The 22,138-nt window shown below is 43.8% G+C and overlaps 1 protein-coding gene across 1 annotated transcript in view; it reads left to right on the top strand.

Annotated features, from left to right (window-relative positions):
• Positions 1–337: 337 nt before the first annotated feature.
• Positions 338–22,138, top strand: part of CUNH1orf21 (chromosome unknown C1orf21 homolog) — a 218,297-nt gene continuing 196,496 nt past the window's right edge. Inside the window, exon 1 of the mRNA XM_031384662.1 lies at positions 338–782. The gene's annotated coding sequence lies outside the window, so the exon portion shown is untranslated. The remainder of the gene's footprint in view (positions 783–22,138) is intronic.

Raw genomic sequence — 22,138 nt, 5'->3', positions numbered from 1 at the left:
GCGCGCGCACACACACACACACACACACACACACACAGAGCTCTCCATCCCTGCAGCACGCGTGTGCATACATCCACTAAGCTCGCCCATCTTCTCCCTACAGCACACACCCGTACGCACGCACGCACACACAGGCCGACAGACAGACAGACAGACAGACAGACAGACAGAGACAGACAGACGGACGGACGGACGGAAGCCCTCCTCCCTCCCCGTAGCCCAGGCTGCCCAACCCCTCTTCGCCAAGCACCGCGCCCGGCGGCGTCCGCAGGCCCCGCCCCGGGGGAGGAGAGCCGGCCGCGCGCGGGAGCCGGGCAGAGGAGGGGACGAACGGCGGGGGAGTGTCTGGCTGCCCCCGCCCCTCGAGTGAGCGCCTGGGCGCGGAGGTCCCCTCCCTCCCTCCTCGCTCGGAGCCGGCCAGCTCCCGCTCGCTCCCTGCCCACTCCCGGGGCGCCGTTCCGAGGCGCGGCCGCTGCGGCCACAGCTTCTTTCACACTTTAGTTGCGAGCCGCGCGCCGCGCTCAGTGACTGGAGAGAGCTGGCCGCGCGCCGCCTTCCCGCACGCACGCACGCGGGGCCCGGCTCCGGGGTTTTCTGGTTTTACTCCAGGCGGCGGGGAGGAGGGGGAGCCCCGGCCACACTGTAGGGAGAAGGAGGAGAAGGAGGAGGCGGCGGCGGCGGAGGAGGAGGCCGTGGAGGAGGGAGGAAGAGAAGAGGCGAGGAGGCCAGGGGCGGGGGGCGGGGGGCTTGCCACCTTCAGCCCCCCCCCGCGAGCGCCCAAGGTAAGCGGGGACCACCTCCGGCGCGCCGGGCATCCTGTGTGGGCGAGGAGGGAGGCCTGCGGGGTGTCGGCCCAAGGGATGAGAGCCGCGATCCCGGGGCTGCCCGGCGCTCTGCTCGGGCTGGGCTGCCGCTGCGGAGCTGCTGGGGCTGCTTGGCTGCAAGGGACCGGAGCCAGGCTGGGGGGGTTGGAGGGGGGCGTCTGCTTGCAGGGTGGAGGGGTTGGGATGCGGTTAGGGCTGCTGACGACTTTCGTCACATCGAGGCCTGGGTGGCTGGTGTGAGACACCCCTCCCTTCCCACCCGCACCCCGCGCCGCCCTCAGCCTTCCTGCTCTTCTCTTAGCTTTGCCTGTAGCCACTGTTACTTTGCAAGCAGGAGCTGGGAAGAAAAAAAAAAAAGACACCCAAATTTAGAATCTTTGGCTAAGTCTCCAAGTCCCTTCCCTCGTTCCCACTGATGGATGCTTTTATGTGGGGGATATGAACCCCAGGATTTCTGAAGTTTTGACCTTTTCAGGGTGGCTTGTTTTCTGTACATCTGCTTGCCTTCCTGGTGTATTTATTACTCGTGCCCTTGCGCGGCAGCCGGAGGGTGCTTGGTTGTATTACGTGAGCAGATTTCTTTCCCCTCTGCAGGCAGGCAGTTCGAGAAGTGCTGTGGCGGCTGGGCTGCCTTTGCTCAGATGCTTAATGTCCTTCCCTATCATCCACCCTGCCCCCTCCCTCCCTCCAGAGAGAGAGATTTTTTATACTCCTCTGTAATGTGTGTGTGGGAGAAGTCCCTCGGCCGAAGAACTTTCATCGCCCATTCATTCGGCTTGTGAAAGCACTGAATGGCTCAGGCATGTTGATAAAATTTGGAGGGGGGGTGCCTTTCTTTGCTTGTAGAGTTGCTTGGCCAAAGATAAAAATATACACACCCAAACACGCAATAGTCTTGAGAGAGCAAGCACAGTTTGAGAGGGAAGTGATTTGTTTCCAGTAGGAAGTTGACAACCTATGAGATACCTTCATCGTCGCTGAGTTAGGAAAAGCGTTTTAAAATAGAGCTCATGCTCTGTGTGGCTGGAAGACAGCCATAAGTTCAGTTGCTCTGCAGCTCTGAAAGTGATACGCCCTGACCAGCCCTGACCAACCCGAGCGCTACTCTGACTCAGACTTTGGGAGGCAGCAGCTTGGCCACAGATTCCCTGACACCCCCCCCCCCCCAATTTTAGGCTTGTGAGGAACTGAGAAACTCATCACACACATGGTTATAAGGAACACTTTCCAATTCAAGGCGATGCTGTCACTTTCTACCTAATGAGAATAACCTTTGAGTTTGGTGGAATTGGGATGTACCAGGAGGAAACAAACATGAGTGGAGTGGGCCTGGACTATTTCAGCTCCGGTGGTGGGGGGAAGGAAGATTAGGTGATATTTAAGAAGGGTCTATTAAGTCCAAGGTGCAGAATTTGGGGGTTTCTAACGCCCTTTTTGTACTTCTGGAGCTGAGTTATATGATTAACTGAGTATGTGCTGTGTTGGCTGTTTGGAAATCCAACTGATGGGATTTGGAAATTAATCTGGACTCCATCATCTGCTTTTGTTTCCCTCTTAACACGGTAGGAAGGATCCCTGGGATGGACCAGCCCTGCGTATTTAAAGCATAAGACACTATGCTGGCACGAGTACTTCCGAGATCAGGCGTGCAGTGTTGAAATGTAAGCCCTTCTAGTATGTGGTACTACTGTGCGCACTAGGTTTAGAGCACAGGATTGCTAGGAAAGAAACAAACACAAGTGCTCTGGACCCCTTAGATGGGAGGATGTCTCAAGAGGGCTGAAGTACGTCTGGCCTTTAGCTCGTGTCTCACTTGGAATACAAACTCTATTCATACCCCGTCAAATTTGGAACATAGACCCGCACTAGCCCTCCCCCTACTGACTGTGTGGTCGGTCCGTCGAGAGGGTGATGGAGACTGTGGTGGAGGCTGGTGGAGACTATAATGGTAATTGAGGATCCACATCAGCAGGAAGAAGTTCATTCTAGAAGGATCTCAGCTTTTTCTTTAGCTTCTTCCTTTTTCATGGCTAAAAGATTTTACTCCGAGTTGAAAGAACTGATAATTTTGTTTTCTTGTTACCTCTTCCCCAGCTTTCCTCCCTTAATCATTTTGTATGGATTTTCTGGGCGCTCATAGGGCACTGTACAAACTGTTTTGATGAAATCCTGTCTGAAAGAAGGTGGACAAAGTTTCTGAAGATGACACCTGAGTTCTCTCTCCCTCCCTCCCCACCCCCTCTCAAAAGAAGAGACTTGATTGAATGTCTCGAAGAGTCACAGATATGAATGGAGAACATCCCCATTCATTGGTGCTGTCTGTGACTGATTGACACACGGTACCAAGGATGAAGATGGTTCACACCTTGTACAATGTCCAGGCTGCAGGCGTTTTAGTATTGTGTTGGGTTTGGCATTGAGCAAGCTCTGCTCAACATTGTACCTGAAAAATGGCTCCTGTGTGGCCGCTTCTACTGCAGAGAAGTTGTCAAAAGCTAAGTGTCCCTGTGCCTTCCCTTAAGTCAAAAGAATGCAGGAGAGATTTATACAGAGGAACCTAAGTATGTCAGTAGCCATGGAATTCCTTTAGGGCCAGGCACAATTAAATAAAAAGGTAATGGGCTTTCATATCCTTCAAAGTTTTCTTCAAGCACTACTTTGAAGATGGCTCAAAGGAGAGACTATGATGGTGATCATGGCTGGACCTTGGAAGAAGACTGTCAGTCAGCTAATGCTCGGCCTTGTTTCCCTCAGGGTTGTTAGAATTGAGTCTAAAGGGGATGTGGCATCGCTTTGTGTGTGAGGAATGTAATTTTCCTCCTGCTGTGTGGCTGAGGTCTCCGGCTGTATGTAGTGGTTTAAACTGTTTAATCTCCTCATGCCTAAACTCTTGAAACCTAAACTCACCAGAGTTTCGGGGTTGAGGCTGTGCATGGGAATGAACTGGGCCTTTCCAGCCTTCTGAGCAGCACCGCGCCCATTGTCAGCCAGAGGTGAGACTTGGCACGTTTGTTCTTACAATGCAATTTTATGTGAAAATAGTTTTTACATAAAAGTTGATTTGCCTCAAATTTTTAAAGGAACATACTGATTGTGTAAAGCAACCCAACATCTAGTAAATAGGGACTCACTCTGATAATGGAGGGGCTAGACTTGGTTTCATGAAACAGCGCAGCACTTCAAAAATACTATTTTGGAAGTGATTATAGGATAGACTGCATCCCACAGTGCATGAAGGGTTATGAGAGATGATACAGGTGAGAAGAACCCACACCGTGTTCATGGTGGGTGTTCAGGGTGTCTCTGACCCTCCTCTGCTTTTAATTTATAGTGTATTCATGTGTACTGGAGCACATGTACATATGTATCAGAGGGCAAAGGGCAGCTTTCAGAAGTCAGCTTTCTTCCTTCACCTTGTGGGTCCTGGGGGTCAAACTCAGGTTGTCAGGCTTGGTAGCTGGCACCCCATCTGATGAGCCGTGTCACTGACCCAAGTAGAAATAATTTTCTGTTACTAATATGGTTTTAGTAAATACATTCATTTTATGCTATTTCATGGTGCTTTGAGCTTCACTCCTTAGTGTGTGGGGGGAGTAAATCGTATTTAGATAGGTTCTTGATAAATTCTGAAAAGCAGATTGCAAAAGACAGCGTGCGCACACATGCACACACAGACACACAGACATAGACACAGACACGGGCTTTTTGTGCAGGAAGAACTGCAGTAGTAAAACTGCATTAAAAAACAGTGACAGTTGAGACTTTTAGGGCTCATAGTTCAAGAGCCTATCTGAAGTGGTGTGTAAATTATACATATACATATTTTTAAAGTAGGCAGTCATTTAGCCTGACTATCTCAGCTCTGAAGTTTAATTTTACAAGTTACAGTTGCAATAAAGAAACAACGTGACGTGTGTGGTTATGCAGTTATGATGGGAGTGCTTAGGGGTAAAACCAGGATAGGCTAAACATGGAGACTAAGCACAGCAGTGTCTGCTGTTGCCAGGTACTAATATGATCCCTGACTTTCCTATAAATGTGTAGCTGGAAAACTTTATTTCCTTGGTTGTAAGTTGCTCTGTTTCCTACACTTGGGAAAGAGTGCCACTCTCCCAGTCTGAATTCAAGCTACTGACCAAGCTCCTGGAAGGCAGGGCTGCCTTGCTCGGCTCAGAAACCCCCGTGGCCCCTGGCACAGCGTACTGCTGCTTTGCACTTGGAAGTCACTCAAATAGTGATCAAACTGAAGGAATTAACTTAATTAGTTAAGGTCTGTAATATGTTTAAGACCTTGGAGAAATACATTAGATGCAGACATAGTTTTTAATAAATCTGTGTGCTAGTATATTAAGAGCTGTGTCTTATGCCTCAGGGTGGGGTTTTTGAAACATATTTGACAGAGAAGCTAATACAAGATGCTCCATTAGATTATCAGTAATAAGGTAAAACAAGATGCTCCATTAAATTATCTCAACTCTTGAGTTAGTCATCTTGATTTGGAATAGCCATGCTTTCCCTGGCTGCTGAACCGTTCTCTCCTACCACCTCATCATTTGCCTGAGAGGCTCAGGCATACCAGTACCTCTTACCATCTCTTAGTTTATAGTCTTGGACATTCAGCTACAGTGGTAGCAATCAGGGGGTCCCATGTTGGTGTCTCTTTCTGTAGTGAGGTCCTGAGAGGGAGAGCTCTAGCACTTTCAAGTCTCAGTTTATTAGGTTCACAGCTGTTTCCGCCAAAATAACCTGGAAAAGAGCTACGTGGAGCCCTGCCCAGTTCAGTGAGCTCACTCCTGCTCTCAGCATCCTGTGGCTCTCTCAGAAATCTGTTCTCTTGGGCTGGCCTTACTTACCTCCAGTTTCTCTGCCAAGTCTCCCTTTCAGTTTCCTATCCTTCCTGGAGCTTTTCTGCCTTTCTGCCCCACAGATGTTCACCCACAGCCCCTCTGGCTTCTCTTTCCACCACTGTATTTATACCTATGAGACACGAGGTTTCTTTGAGAATGGACTGCTCTATTATCTTAACCACATCTCAGGAAGCCACTTTGTCTGTGTTCCTTCTTCCTGCCTTCCAACTGCGGGACTTCCTGCTTCCAACCAGGCTCCTCCCCTTTGCCCTCGGGGGTGGGGGGGACAGCCTGAGTCCTGCTTTACCCCACACCTCCTTACTCTTCCCACCTCCCCCGACCCCCATCAAGCCTTAGATCTTCCTGCACATACCTGCCTCTGCCTGTTTCACAGCCTCCTGCCATCTCAACAGATGTGTTTACAGCACTCGTGAATTGACAGTCAGACACTCCATATCTCACAGGATAGATGGAATTAGAGCACTCGAAGTTCAGGAACTTTTGGACTTGGTTTTCACTTATTGACTACACGGCCTTTCCTGCCCGAGAAGTACATTGTTTTCCGTGCAAAGTGGGGACATTTTTTTCATACCCATTCTCAGTAAGCAGTCAGTGAAGTGGGTCTCATAACAACCGGAGAGGCTCCTGACAGCTTCTCTCTGAACTCCCCGTGTTGTGAAGGAGGAGGACAACATTCATTGTCTCCAGTGTAGTAAAGTCACATGGCTTCTCAGAAGATCTGAAGGACCTAGGTAGAGTGAGGCACACATGGTTCCTGTGTGCCAAGAGATGATGTCAGTTCTGTCTGCAAGCTCTGTGGAAAGCAATTTTCCTATGAGAGTCATGTAGCAGCTCCTAGGATTGGAAGATTGTAAGGGATGAAACAGCATCTCCCTCATTATGCATCTCACACAGGTGCTGGGATGGAGGGATTCACAGTCTAGGAATCTCTGTGAGCTGCAGAACATCTCCTGAAAATCCGATGTTCTATTTTCTTTGTTAGGAACCTAGGACTCTCTAAGACAACTTCCCCAGATCATATCTGCTTACCTTTGTGGCCTTCTCAGGCTGTCCGTGAGATGGCTTCCCTCTTGTTTCTCTTGAGACTAAAGAGGCTCTTTCTCAAGTCTGAGTTCAGATCTTTCATGCTCCAAGGAGCTCCTTCTGCTGTGAGATTAGTTTGTTCTTTACTTTCCAAATATTTCACCAGCATATGTTATTATTACTTTTGATTTAGGTTAGATAATTTTCTTTTCAGTATAGAGAATGGAACCTGGGATGTTACACTGGGCAAGCCTACCTGAGCTATATCCGCTGGCCACCATTTATATACTTTCTTAGACCCAGCTAAATAAATGCTCCTCTGTCCTGCCCACTGAGCCAGAACAGTTGATTGTGTTGTGTAAGTAGCTATTTGTTGATTGACAGCTAATAATAATTGATTTGAGGCTTGGATTTTTTTTTTTTTTAAATGAAAATGGTGCTCCCACTTAAAACTCTCTTTAAATGAGGAAGTCTGTCTGCACTGGGAAAGATAGTGTTAGTGTTGGCCAAGATTAAGGCACTAATCTTTATTATTTGATTCAATAATTTATTGAGCAAACATTTGCCTTTGTGGTGGCTGTCTGTGTCATCTCTGTGCCTGGCACTGAGGGGACTGAGGAGTTGCTGGAGACTAGGGAGAGCAAGAGGCCTGGCCCTGGCTTTGTGGAGTTCCCAGGGAAGCCAGGGAATTGTCATGTGAACACATGGTCTGTGCTTTGGGAGCTGAGATAAGAAAGCACTTGAGTTGGCCTACAGGACACCCATGTTCCCTGGGAACAGTCCTGGCTTACTCTTATTGCCTAACAGTGCTAGCACAGGACCCCATTAACCCTGCCTAACAGTGCTAGCTCAGGACCCCATACTGCCTAACAGTGCTAGCACAGGACCCCATTAACCCCCCCAGGATGTCTCAGGTTGGACAGCTAAATGTGGTTTGATAGGTTTTTATTTTTCTCATTCTGTGCATTCCTAGACTGGCATTTGGGGACAAACGGGTCTGAAAGGAGGGAGATGAAACAAACCGCTGCAGGCAGAAAGAGTCCCTGTGCTCGGGAGCCACGTGGACACGGCTCCTCTTGGCAGCTCTTGCCCGGTGATAGAAGCTGAGGCTCATGGGTTTGCTGTTGAGTTTGGGCTTTTACTCAGCATCTGAGCAGTGAGAGTCACTGGAAGTCAGAAGATGCATATTTTTTGCATGGTCTTTTCATGAGTGTAGAGGAGAGACCAAAGTGGGGGAGGTCAAAGCAGAGTAAGAGAGCTCTTCTGTTAATGCTAGCCCAGTCAGGGATGCTGAGAGCCTAGTTAATTCCTATGCAGGCAGATAGGTCAGGGATTTGGGGAAAAATGATGAAGGATAACTGCTAATATTTTCTGAATGAATCCTGCTTACTGAGATGAAAGTCCATGCACTGAAGAAAAAAGTTACCAAGTCAGTTTAAAATATGTGTTTTAGTTTTGTCTGTTCTCTCAGACGGAGAGGCCTAATAGGTAGCTGACCCTCTGACCTGGCTTTCAGAAGAGAGGTCGGGATAGAATAACAGGTTTGCTCTCAGCTCAGTCATCATTTCTTAGGGAATCATTTTGCAATTTCCACAGCAAGGTTAAATCTCTCCATTCTACCTCCTTACCTTACCATGAGACTCCTCCTTTGTTTATCACCCCAGTGTCACAATCGCGTGCTCATTTTTGTGACTTTTGGATTAACATTAATACTACACCCCAACCCAAGGTTAACACACATGAGGGCAAGATTGTATCTCTTTGAATCTTCTCTATTAAAAATAATCCTATCAAACAGAGAGGCGAAACAGTACGTGTTTGTTAAGTGGATGTGTGTGTGTGTGTGTGTATGTGTGTGTGTGTGTATGTGTGTGTGTGTGTGTGTGTGTTGTATGTATGTATGAGAGAATGAAATGTGGTAGTTGTTGTTGTGATTTGGTATGAGACTGCTCTGGGAAAGTACCTAGGAAAAAAAAGCAGAACACTGAGTTCTGGGAAAGTCCAGTCTTTATCTTTACTCTGATAGAAAGGACAGAGGAGAAAGTTGCAAAATAGAGGGTCTCAAAGAGGCAAGCAAACTAGGAAAGAGATGGTGTCTGTGAGACAGGGGTAGGGGTTGGGGGGAAGGGGGAGAGAAAAGATCAAGCAATGGTGTTTATCAGAATTCTTGCATGAAGAAGTAAAATAATATTGATGAACTTTACTCAGGATTCATGATGTCTCTTATTAAAGAAAGCTGGGAATATCTACTTCATTGAAAAATATCAGATATTTCCTTACTCTTCCAAAAAACAAAAAACAAACAAACAAAAAAAAAACCTCAGTGGCAACTTGCCATTGCTATCTATACTAGGCTCAGTTCAATCACTGTGTTAGATTGTATGTTCAGACTCTGAATTTGCCGCTCTGTAACTTACACAAGCACCCGAGGAGCTGGTAACAAATTGAGGCTGGATTTTGGAGAAAGATGAAACAGCACAAGGTTTAATTGTTGTGAATTTATGAGTGTGTGTATTGATTTATAAGGGGATAAAAATATGTCCTGCCGTTGAATAGCCATTAAGACTAACCATACGGTTGCAACATTATGGCAAACGATGGCTAATTGTCTCCTTCCAGAAGTGGAGGCTGAGAAGTGGGGGGTCATTAACCATGTGTTGTATAAATAGGGAAGCCCATCTAGACTCTGGTTTTCTTGTTCTCAGTCTCTGCAGAGAGACTAAATAAAGGTAGATGTGGGTGATGCATCCCAATACAGTGGGGAGGATATATTAGCTTTGGATTCAACAGATATTCAGCTTCCTTCACTTCTAGCTTGTAATCGTGACTTACAGTGGCAATACTTGGCAAGAGTACTAATTAAAGCTGGTGTACTGAGTGTTTTCTCTGCCCGCAGGTACTGTGCTGACAGCATTGTGTACATTCTCTTCTTTAGTGCTTGCAGTAGCTAGCTGCAACAATTATTCTTACTCTTGCTTTATAGATGGGGACAATTGAGAAGCAGCATGCTTGGTCTTGTGGGTAACAAGATATGATGAGACCAGAATTAGTTTCTCTGACTCCATCATAAGACTTTTAATGACCAACTCCTTGCCAGCTCTACTCTCTACTCCGCCCATTCCCCATACCTGTGTTTCTTTTTGAAGCATAATTACAGACATAGTTACTGTAATATCATTAGCATGCCTAAACTTTTCAGCAATAATTCTTTTTATATCAAATGTCAAAAGCAAATTCTCTTGATTGATTGCTTCTCTCTCCCTCCTTCTTTTCGTCTTCTTTGCCCTCCCCCTCCCCTCCTTGCCCTCCTTCCTCCTCTTCAATGATTCCTTGGTTACACTCAGAATTTAAATGATGTTCCCAGCTGAGGGCTGCTTTTAGAGGTTGGCTTCCTTTCTTTTTATCTGCATTTCTTCCTTGTTTTCTTCCCTAGCTTTATCTACTGAAGACTGTGTCTTGTGAGGCTTTTGCATTCTGTGACTTTTCTGGTTGCATCTCTACATCCCCTTCTTTCCTGTTTTTTCCTGCACACTGGTTGCTCATCATGTGGAATGTGGTACACATCCTATTACATCACAAGAGTGGTCACAAACACCATGCTTCTTTGGCAGAGAAGTTAAGAGAAAGGATCTTGACTCACGTCTTGTCTTGTAGGTAGTGAGTGAGGTGCTGGGACTCTTGTCCAGGCTCTGATGGATGACTCTAGGACTCTAGTCCAGGCTGTGATGGATGACTCTGGGACTCTAGTCCAGGCTCTGATGGATGACTCTGGGTTTTGTTGTCAAGCTTCTCCTTCCATAATAGAATTATCCCAGGCTCTTCAAGCCACTGAGGGTCACCACCATTGCAGAACAGGTTGTAAAGCTAGGATAGTCTTTTATGTGCACTTGCTAGCTGATTTTTCTCTCATTAAATGTATCAACTGTTTGGTAAACTTGAGATATGTGTCTTTCAGTATAATTAATGATTGGTTGGTTTCCTTCCTTCTATTTTAATTAATGTTCAAACAATGAGTTGATTTTCTCCTATCTTCCAAATGAGACTAGTGAGGTAGTTGTTGTATTGCTTATATAAATATCATTGTGAATACATTGATTTATATATATGAATGCAGTTTCTATTTACCCCTCCCCCCGTGATTATTTATTGATTTTGTACTTTTTTTTCTAGACAGGGTCTTTTTTGTAGACCAGGCTGGTCTCCAAGTGGCAATCTTCCTGCTTCAGCCTCCAGATGGTTATTTATTTTGAAACTCATTCTGTGTTTTTCCAGTGGGAGAATCTGTATATTGCTTTTTGAATATGCTTGACAAGATGCACTTGCATTGTAGTGGGGAGTGATTTCTTTTTGTTGATGGGGATTTAGTTGCAAATCAAACAAAAACCTTGAGTATACAAGGCTACAATGGAAAGCCTTGTGAATATCTGTTAGTATTCAATGTTTTATCTTTATGATAGGTTCCAAGAAGTAGAATCACTGGGTCGAAGAATAAATACCATGGAGTTTTGCTCAATTCAGTGATCCCCTGTTGCCCTTAGAAATACTGCAAGACCCCCAATGGGTACCCTGAAGTGGCAGATTATGCCAAAGTCTAATTTTTTTCTAGATGTCTGATACAACTTACTTTATAAATTAGATATATTAAGAAGTTAAAATTAAACAATTGTGACATGCTGTAATAAGTTATTAAAAATGAATTATACACTTCTGGACACTTGCATTTATTATTTTCAGATCCTCACAAGTAGATATACTGTAAAACCTTAGAATTTTTATTAACTGAATAGTGAGAGGTGATGGTATACTTATCTACTTCACTACCTGACTCCACCTTGAGTCAGGGTCTCTTGTGTCCCAGGGTCTTTGTAGGCAAGAATGACCTTGAACTTCTGGTCTTTGAGCTTTCAGTTCCCAAGTGCTGGGGTAATAGCCCTTATACCATAGTGCCCAGTTTTATGTGGTGCTGGCAATCAAACCCATGGCTGCATGAATTCTACGTGCATCCTCTCAACTGAGCTCCCCCAAAGCCCTTTGTATCCCTTCTACAATGAGCTGCCTGGCATTCTTCTCATGATTCTGGCTCAATTGTCCCACGCCACTCCTCGACCCCCAGGGATCATCTCCTGTATTTCCTTTATTGTTATATTGGAGATGTGATTCCTTAATGGTTATGAGCTTTTTTCAGTTTATTGTTTGTCATTTTCACTGATTACACTATTAATTATATAAATGATTTGCTTTGTCTTTTTTATTGCTTCCTGGTTTTGAGTCATACTTTGGAAATACTGTCCTTATTTTCCAGGCCTTAGAGTAATACTGTATAATATGATATAATTAATATAATATAAACCATGTGTGTACTTTGTTAGTAGCTATGGTAAATATGTAGATGAGATTAATTATAATAATAATTTCTTTTAACTCGAAAATGCTATTTTAATAAGTAATCTAAATAATCGGTATTTACAATTATTGATACTTAAATTTTTATTAGTGTTTATTATTCAAAAATAATGTTTTATTGTATTCCATATATATGTAGACTGTATTTTGATCATATTTGCCCATACTGAACATTTTAAGACTATGTGTGTATGTTTTAATTAAAAAAAAATTAAAAAAAAATGTTGTGTATGTGCATGTGTGTGTTTATGTAAACTGTGTGTGCAGGAGCCCTTGGAGGCCAGAAGAGAACACCAGACCCTGCCTGGAGTTACAGGCAGCTGTGAGCTACCATGTTGGTGTTAGGGATTGAGCCTGGGCCTGTGCAGCAGCCGTAAGTGGCCTTGACCTGGGAGCATCTTTTTGTCCTAGCACTTTAACTTTTGACATAGCTCATGTTGCGCTGAGCTTTTATTGTAAGTACTTGCTCTCTATTTAGATTTCACAATTTGCAGTGGAAAAAGAGCTATTTCGTAGAACTGTGTCCCAAATGCATAGTACGAGTGTTTGAACTTCAATTTCATTTAGTCAAGAGTAAATCAAATAATACTCAGTTTCCACACTGCGCAGCCATGTGTGGTTGGTAGCTGCCATTTTGGAGAGCGCAGTCACAGAGAGACTCACTCATGTCGTCTTTTAGGAGTTATGTGATTTTGTCAATCATTTTTCACTATGAGTTTATCTTATGGATGGTGTGGAGACTGGACCCAGTTTCCTCTTCTTTCCCTCCAGTTGTCTGGGGATTGTGAGCCCCTGCTTTAGCAGTTCATTTTTGCCCATTGGTTTTAGATAGGCCCCCAATTATAGAATTAATTTCCATAAGTGATCAGTTATATTTCTACATTTTCTATTCAGCTCTGTCCCTTCATGCTCCAGTATCCTGCTGTTTAATCATCATGAATGTAGAATTTATTTTAATATTAAAACCATTCATGGTGCAAAGCCATCTCACGCTTGGCAGATCTGTCATTGTCAAGTGTTAGGCAGATGTGGAACAGAGGGGGGGCATGCTTATGGTGCTGGTGATATCAAATTGATGCAGTGATTATGGGGAGAGGTTTGGAATGCATCATTCCCTTAGCTGTCAGGAGAGTGGAATAGGGTCTCCTTACAGTGCGTACAAGACTGGAGTGGTAGCAGTAACCTCAGTTTATCATACCAGCATTGCCAAGTTTTATTTGTGTTGGGTTGATTTCCCAATGAGAAACCTCCAAACATACAAGAATGCCTGGAGCAGTGCTGTTCATGATAACAAAACTCTGGAAATAGCCAATGCTTCTGCCAACTGTACACTGAGTAAGGAGGCTCTGTGTTCATACAAACAGTAGCAAGGGTAAACTATACATTGGTGAGTCGCCCTCAAGTACACTGTTGTCTTGTCTTCTCACAATTCTGCATGCTTTTAAAGTTGTAATTTTTGAGGTGGGAGGAAAGCCAGATGGGACAACAATATGGTAGGGTGCCGTTTAGGTGAAGTTCAGAAATGCTTAGTCAGCACATCTTTTTTTTGTGTAATGAGAGAGTTGGGTGCAGGAAGCTGTATTCAGAAAGCAGGGGGATGATGATGATTGATGAAGAGGAGGATATAGTGGGGGGCTGTAGATACTGCAGGGTAAAGGCAAGCTGTGCTTGGGAAGGGGCTGTGGGAAATTTCCTGGGTCCTTGCATGGTCCAGAGATGGGCATACAGATGCTCGAGTTTTACTTTTCCTTTAAAATCTACACAAATTATTGATTAGTTCCTTGCAAAAGAGGAGCCAAACGGCAGTGACCTGAATCCAGACACAGGCTAAGTCAAGCTCAAAGTAAATTTATGCTCGAGAAAGGCTGCCAGGTTGTTCATTTTTGTTTTTGTTTCTTATGTCACAACAATGACCTCTCAATTGTATGAAAGACTGAAGGCAAAATTTGTATTTAGTATCTGTGTCAAGCAGCAGGAAGTGTGTTCTCATGTAGTATGTGTACACAAGGGACTGTGTCATCAACAGGTACAGTGTATACAGACTTGTCTGTCCTTCCATACTAAGCAAAAGAAAACTTAAATAAGTACCTAAATAAATGATCACGACCATGTAAAACTTTGAGTGAGAGCAGATTCTCCCTCCATCTTTCTCCCTCCCTCCCTCCCTCCCTCGCTCCTTCCATCTCCCTCCCTCCCTCCCTTGCTCCTTCTATCTCCCTCCCTCCCTCCCTCCCTCCCTCTCTCCCTCCCTCCCTCCTTCCTCTTGTCTTGTCTTCTTTGTCAGGACCTTATGTATATCAAGCTGGTCTCAAATTTACCATGTAGCAAAGTCTATCGGGGAATTATTAATCCTCCTGTCTCCACCTCCCAAGGGCTGGGATTATAGGCACTTATCAACCATGTCTGACGAGAGTGAATTTCCGAAGCAAACTCTTAATAAGCACGTGTTATATGCTAGACACAGTGTGTGCAGGAGCTCACTTAGCTTGAAATGCAGCCCTGTGGAAAAGCAGACATGGCTTCCCTTTTGTAGATTGATAAACTGATGCTCAAGAGGATAAACAACTGAAGTCACACAGGAAGCACATGGTGGAGTATTAGCACAAGTTTATCTGGCCTCCAAATGCACATTCATAATTTCCGTTTCAGAACATTCTAACTTCTGCTCTGTTTCTCTCTGTTGAGTGCTTCAGCTTCCCTTCTGCCCCCTTTTGCTTGATGATGATCCATCCCAGAAAGCCTGTGTTTCTACCTCCTAAAATTTTATACCAGGAAATCCCTCAGTCTCTTGGGAGCAGCTCTCTGTGATATCTAAGTGAGCTTTAAACATCAGCTGTAGGCTTGCCTCACTGTAGAGTTGCTAAGTGGCTGCTTCTTGCTTCTCATTGCATGGATTTGGTTCTGTGGGAGACCTGTCTCTGTGTCTGATTCCTTGTTTTAAATATGAAACCTTGCTCAGTTTGCATCCCTAAAACAAGCCTGACTTCCAGACCTTCCTTAGGTACAGGCTCCAGCAGCATCTCTCTCCAGCTTGTCAGGTTGTGGTTCCTATGTTAGTTTCTTGCTCTCTAAAGGACTCACACATTCCAACTTATAATGACAAATCAGATGTGTTCCTGATCTTTTATGTTTGGTATTGCAGTTTTTTAAAAGCAGAGCACTGGTGATTCTTTCTTTGGTTTGATGTACAGATGTCTGTCTGCTCGGGTCCACAGGTCTATTCCTCCCTTTTACTGATATCTCCATTAGCAACTGCTGCTGACAAGGGGGACTGGGCAGTAGGATGGGAAAGAAAATTCAAATTGGTTGCTAGGGAACCTGGTTTACTCAGAGATTACGATTTCCAAAAATTATGTAGAAGCAAACGACAGGAGAACCACTTGGGAGCTGCTGTCCCTGCTTTTGATTCGCGTCCCTGTAGCTGTTGAGCCTCTTCCCTGAGAGCTGATATACTAGTTGTTTCAAGGAAGTGAAAGTGGAAAAAAATAAATAAAAGCTAGGGATGTACATCACACAGTACCTGCTTAGCACATAGGATGCACAGGTTCGAGCACCAGCAGAAGGCAATAATGTCTTGTAATCTTATAATCAAAAGGAGAAAGTTGAGGTAGGAGTGGAAATGGTGGCTGCCGTTCACGCTATTTCATATCTCTGGTGAACTGTAGGTTCCTGATGACCAAGAGAGTCACTTTTAGAATGACTGACAGCCATATTTGTATATTTCCTCCATTCTCACTGTTTCACATCTCTGCCAAGTCAGCTTTAGGCTCAAGTATAAGGAAACAGACTATTGATAATCTTTGCTCTGTGTGAAAATGAAATCTTCATTTTTTTTCCACTTTAAAAAAAAATCACGTTTCTGGCTAGCTAAGTTAGAAACTAACCACATTTTCCCCTTAACAGACTCATACAGTTGGAGAAGAGGCACAGTGTGGAAACATGGAAAGAAGAACCTAGGAGATCCAGCTTGACTGTCTCCCACTGTCAGAGCATGCTCTCACCATTTCTGCAACCCCTTTCAGGCTCTTAAATGTCACAGAGATCGGATTCAAGTGAGGGCCAGGGATCAATGCCAGTGACAGAGAAGGAAAAGCAACCCTATATGTATGATCAAGTATTGTTTTGGGATGTGTGATTTCTATTTGAAGGTGTGGCCAGATTACTTGTTAAATGGCAAGGAAGATAGGAATGGGAAGAGGGGTCGCTGGATTAGCACCGCCTGCCTTCAGAGGCCCTGAAGACATGCTTGTAGTGTAGGAAACACTTTCAGGATGCTTTCCCCAGTGATTGCTCCACTAAAGGGCTATTCAGAAAAGACTTGAGCCCATTCTGACCCCTGTCCATTGTGTGAAGTAAAGGAGCCTTGTAGAGACTGGTTTAAATGTGGATGTATGTAACAGTAGAGGAGACATTCCCCTCTGTCCTTGTCCCTACGCCCCTATGGCTTCATGGAGTTGAATCTTTGCTGTAGAACTAACTGTGGTTATCATGCATCATGTGTTCAAAATAAGTGAGGAAAAAAATAAATACATATGTAGATGGTGTTTCCTATAATTGAATGGATATACATTTATCTGGTAGCTTTTAATGTGAAATACTTAGAAACTATCTTCCAGATGATGTTTTCTTTCCAAGGTAAATGAATCTATCCCCAGGAGTCCCATCCACTTTGTGCAGCGTGTGTGTCTGCTAACCCAGGGCACACTCATGTAGAAACAGACACGTTTCCTTCTCAAGCAAACACAATACAGCACCTTGGGTTGCTTTGATAGCTTTAATAGATAGGTCTTTGATACATCTCTGTTCCCTTTGAAGCATCATGGCTTTTGTGGGAATGAGGAAAGGCAGATGAGAATGTTTAAGATGGTCTGAAATCTCTGGCAAACTATACATGGCCCCTGAGACGCCACATGACTGTTATATTTGACATAGGTACCTTTTTATTCCTTTTTATCAAGTATACAGAAGTTGTAAGAATGTGTGTTGTGTCTGTGTGTTTGTGTGTGTTGTGTGAGGGTGTGTGTGTTGTGTGTCTGTTTGTGTGTATTGTGTTGTTTTTGTGTGTGTGTGTGTGTGTGTGTGTGTGTGTGTGTTGCACTAAGAGTCATGATGGAAGGAAGTTTACAGATGCAGGGTGTGGTCCTTGTACTGTTTGGGCAGATGGGATAATGGATATTAGGAGAGGAAGAACATTTAAGGCCATCAGGTAGCACTGGGAGTCTGGCTTCTGGTTCTCACATCTTGTTAACCTGGCCTCTAACCTTGTTAGCTCAAATGACTGATACCACTCAGAGTAGTTGGAGGATTAACAGGACCAATGATACTAAGATCAGGCAGTCTGGGAGGAGAAGACTAAGAAATGGCAACAATTCCCACATCTCCTTGCTGAGTAGGTAGATGACTCAGTACACTTTGTAAAACATTAAAATTGCTCTATTAAAACCGGGAAGTATGTGAATGTTAATATTATTACATCACAGTGGGGAATGGCTTGTTTTTGGTGGTGGTGTGTCTGCAAATTAAACATAAATACTGAGCTGAAACATTACTTTTCAGTGACTAGATGGGCAGCTGAGTGAACCCAAGAGCTCAGTCAACTGATTCCATAGCATACACAGAGTTCAGATATGAGCTACTGCCTATGAAGAGACTCCAGCATCCCCATAAGAACACTGCTGTATTGCCCTGACTTCTCTGTCTCTGTCTCTATCTCTTTTGTTTCTTTCATTCAAATCGAAATCAACAGTGGATTGTGATGGAGTCATTTGCTAGGACCTGGGGCTTTGCTAAATTAAACTATAAAGTAAATGTTAGCTATCACCAGGCATGACGGTGCACCTCTCTAATTCCAGCTCTTAGGAGGCAAAAGTAGGAGGATCTCTGTAAGTTCAAGGTCAGAGTAGTCTACTTAGAGAGTTCTAAGGCTACCTAGAGAGACCCTGTCTCAAAAAAAAGTGTTCTCTAAGAGGGATTTAAATCAACAACAAAAACCTGTTGAGTTTCTTAAGGAGAGGAATCCCTGATAAGAACATGGAAAGGGGCAAAGTTGTGTAGTGCTAGCTGGACAGAATGTGAAGGCATGTTTCCCTGAAGGCTCTATCACCCTTAGGGGATTTCTCTGACATTTAAAATGGCTGTTGTAAATGATCAGATTTCACCACGCTTTCTTTCTCTTGCAACCCAATCTGATGAAGTCTCATGCATAACAAAAATAACACGTTAGGGGCCTTTTATCTAATGCTACAATGCTTACTCAGAAATTCTGTGCCTTTTGCTGTTCTCACAGTGACCCAGTGGGCTTAGATGTCAGTGTTCTTTCTACCACACACTACCTAGAGTTATTCCAGGAGGAAGGTGAGACATGGGTAGTTCCCAACAGTCTTCTTTTCTTTCTCTTTTTTCTTTTTTTTTTTTAACTTATTATTTTAAATGATATGTGTGTGGAGGGGGGTTTACAAAAAGAGATCCTTTGCAATTGGGGGAGCCTCAACCCGTGGTTGTCTAAGATTGGTAGGGTTTTGCTGTGCTTTCTCCTTGGTCCAGGAGCATCCCCACCCCCACTCCACAGACTAGTCTTTGTTCTTTGCTGGTTAGGTTCCTCTCCTGTTGCATCTGATTCTGATCTTTACCTGTCGTAGGAAGAAATCTCTTCACACTACGGGGAGGAGGTAAATGAACCGAAGTGGGAATCCAGGAGGGTGAGAATGTGGAGTTAAGGAAGGGAGGGGAGATCTGCAGAAAATGAGCTGGGGGCGGGGAGTTTAAAGGCAACTTCTGTCCCCTGTGTCCCAGATTGAAGGGTTTCTTCATGGGTCCTGGCAATTTCAAACATAAAGAAAGTGAGCTTTGCCAAAGTATTAGCATTCTCTTGGTCATGAACTAAGATCTCCTTCCAGAACAGCAATTAATTTCTTGTCAAGTGAGGGCTTTGCGCCGCCTTTGTGAGTAGCTTATCTCTCACCTTGCACCATGCCAGGCTCACAGTCGGCTTGACAGATATATACTGAATTGAATTAAATGTTGTGTTGACTTCAGAAGCTCCGAGGACTTATTGTTTCACATCCTACCATTCTGAGTTATGGAGTAATAACCTACAGTTCTAGCCGTACCCCCAGTTGGCTTTTGTCTTATTTATGTCTTTCCCCTAGCAGTACAGCAGAGAAGCTACTGGCAAAAGAGAATCAAAGCATTTCTATAAATTTGTGTAAGGGCAGGGAAAGAGATACAGCAGAATGGGGATAAAGGGTGAAATATTGGCAAGCTTATGAGAAATAAAAGTGATCTATTAAACATTCTCTACAGAGAAGAAGTCATAGAAATGGTAGGAAATTTGTTTTTTCAATATGAACTGAAATAAAATTTATCTAAAAATTTAAAATAACATCTGTAACAGAGTTTCTATGGCAAAATCCTTTCTCTAGAAGCCAACAGACTGTCCCCTGTATGCAATTAAAGAAGTGAGCAGTGGAGAGCAGAGGGTTTTTTTATTCACTGTGACGGCATCTGTAAGGGGAACAAACAAAGGGGTCCACTGGCCCCCAAACACATTGTCCCACCACCAGTGTGTGCTTTAGAGAAAGAACTGCATCCTTATGCAGTCCTGGTCAGCGTGGGGTTCTGGTTGATCGTTTTCTAGGTCTGGTTCTGAAAGGTGGCTATAGAAGCCCTTTTGGGACTGGAGAGGGATTCATACTGCTCTTGTAGAGAGTCTCAGTTTGGTTGAAACTCCACCTCCGGATCTGACACCCCTGGCTTCTGTGGACACGTGCACTCATGTGCATATGACCACTCTCCATACACATAATTAAAATTAGTATTAATAAAGAAGTCTTTATTGCTTGTGGGGATAAGCTGGTTCCCAGGAGGCATTCCTAAGTGTAGTTTTTCTCCCACGGGTAATTACCTTCATCTGCTGGGTGGTCTGTCCTAGGAGTTTGGAAGTTCCTGGAATCCAAGGTGATTCTAGAGGAAGGGTTAAGGACAATGACAGCACTGTGCCTTCAGCCAAAGTAAAGTCTATAGACCCAAAATGTAGGCAGATGTCCAGCTTCCATCCCTTACTTCTACTGTGGGCCAAGGGAACAGTCAATACTAGAAGTCAATACTATCATAGTCAATAGTAGAAGCAGCTAGGAAAAAGATTTTGTATCATCTAGAAAAATAAGCTGCAAGTTTCTCCTTATTTCAGAGTTTTATTGATATGGCCAGTAAAAAAAGATACTATGTAAACTAAAAGATCTGTGAATAATTTGTCTAAGAAACACAGCATCAGAAGCAATGTTTGAAAACAGTATAGATAAGATGTTAAAAGAGACTGGGAATTGTCTTGGGAACATTAGCTGAAAATACAGGATGATCTTTTAGTAGATCTAGGATTTTATGCCTTCACCCTAACTCCTGAAGATGCTGAGTGGGCAAATTTGTAATAGCACAAGGTTTAGTGTAGATTGGGCTGTGAACAGCCCGAGTCAGTTCATATCCAGGTGTACATATTTCTGCAAACTGAAATGGATTATAATGAGTTCTATATAGCTAAAATTTACTAACCGTTTATGATGGTATTGAACAAGGATTTGTAATCAGGTTTTAGATTTTCTTCTAATTTTTTTTCAGTTTATTTTATTTGGCACAATGAACGTTTAATTTGCCAAAAAAATATTTCTCTTCTCAAAATCTCTGTCAACTTATGTTTCTTCTTTTGGGCAATCATAGAACTCTACATAGGTAATGTAAATGAAATATTTCCAGTTTAGAGAAAAACCCTCAAGGACTTTCTGTATTTTACTGATAATATGCCTGTTTAAATTTGAATCTTTTTGCTTAAGGGACAGTTTATGATCAAACCCAGAGTCTGTTAAACTAAACCCCTTTAGTTCTCAGGATTTAGCTGCTAAGTGGACTTGCTTTGAGGCTCTGGAGGTCAACTGGGCAGGAACCGAGGATGCTCCTTGTCCATGACTGACAAGTGTGATGCTTCTTATGTCTGACAAGAGAGGATGCTAATTTGTGGTTTGGAATCCGTGGCTGAGCACCTGGTGCTTTCACACCTGTGGGTTGGTTGGTTGGTCCTGAGAGTGAGTAACATCTTCGCTCCATCCAGCATCCAGCATCCCACTTAAGGGGAGAGTGCTGACCACGTGATTTCCTCAGAGCCTACTTCTATCATAAGCTGAAGTTTAGTCCGGGCCACCTGGTATGCTTCCCAGAGTTCTGAGCTCTCATGTGAGATACTAAACTTACCTGATACTCTCCTAATACTAAAGCCACAGGTGGGGAATTTGCAAGTTGATTGTACATTTATAAATTATTTGATAGAGCTGTCCTTCATCATTGGAACTTCCAAGGAAATGGGACATTGCTTTGCAGTTTTCTCCTGTCTGCCTGCAGGTGATAGATCCTGTGATGACTATATCATTGGGTGGGTTTTAGGTTTCTGTTTACTTTAATTACTCTCTCTCTGTCACTCATATTTAAATATCATTCCGGTGAGATATAACAAAGCTTTTCTCAGGAACTAATGACGTCAGGCTCAGTTACATCATTTGAAAAAGATGGTCAGTCATTTCTCTTCAGTGGGGCTTCTTGTGTGAGGAATGTGTACTTGAAGATGTATCTTATGGACTCCAGTCTAGAACATATTTCTGTGCTTGAGAATGTTCTGACAGGAGGTAAGCATCCCTTAGCAGAAGTAAAATAAATTATGCCTAGACATTTATTAAATATTATTTGTTCTGTGTGTGTATGTATGAATATGAGTGTGTGTAAGAATGTGAGTGCATGTGTGTATGAGAGTTTGTGTATGAGTGTATGAGCATGTGTGTGTGTGTGTTCAAGCACAGGGATCAACCTCAAGTGCCGTTCCTTTGTTTTTGAGACAGGGTCTCTCACTGGACTAGGACCCTGTCAGTAGGATAGCTGCTTGTTTGTCCAGCAAGCATTGGGGATCTTTTGTCTCTCCCTCCTCAGCACTGGGTAACAAGTACACAGCAGCAAGCCTGGCTTTTTTTTTTTTTTTTTTTT

This window comes from Mastomys coucha, unplaced genomic scaffold (assembly GCF_008632895.1).
Source record: "Mastomys coucha isolate ucsf_1 unplaced genomic scaffold, UCSF_Mcou_1 pScaffold1, whole genome shotgun sequence".
NCBI lineage: Eukaryota > Metazoa > Chordata > Mammalia > Rodentia > Muridae > Mastomys > Mastomys coucha.
Note: the sequence above shows the minus strand (reverse complement) of the source record. Positions and strands in the feature narration are given on the sequence as shown.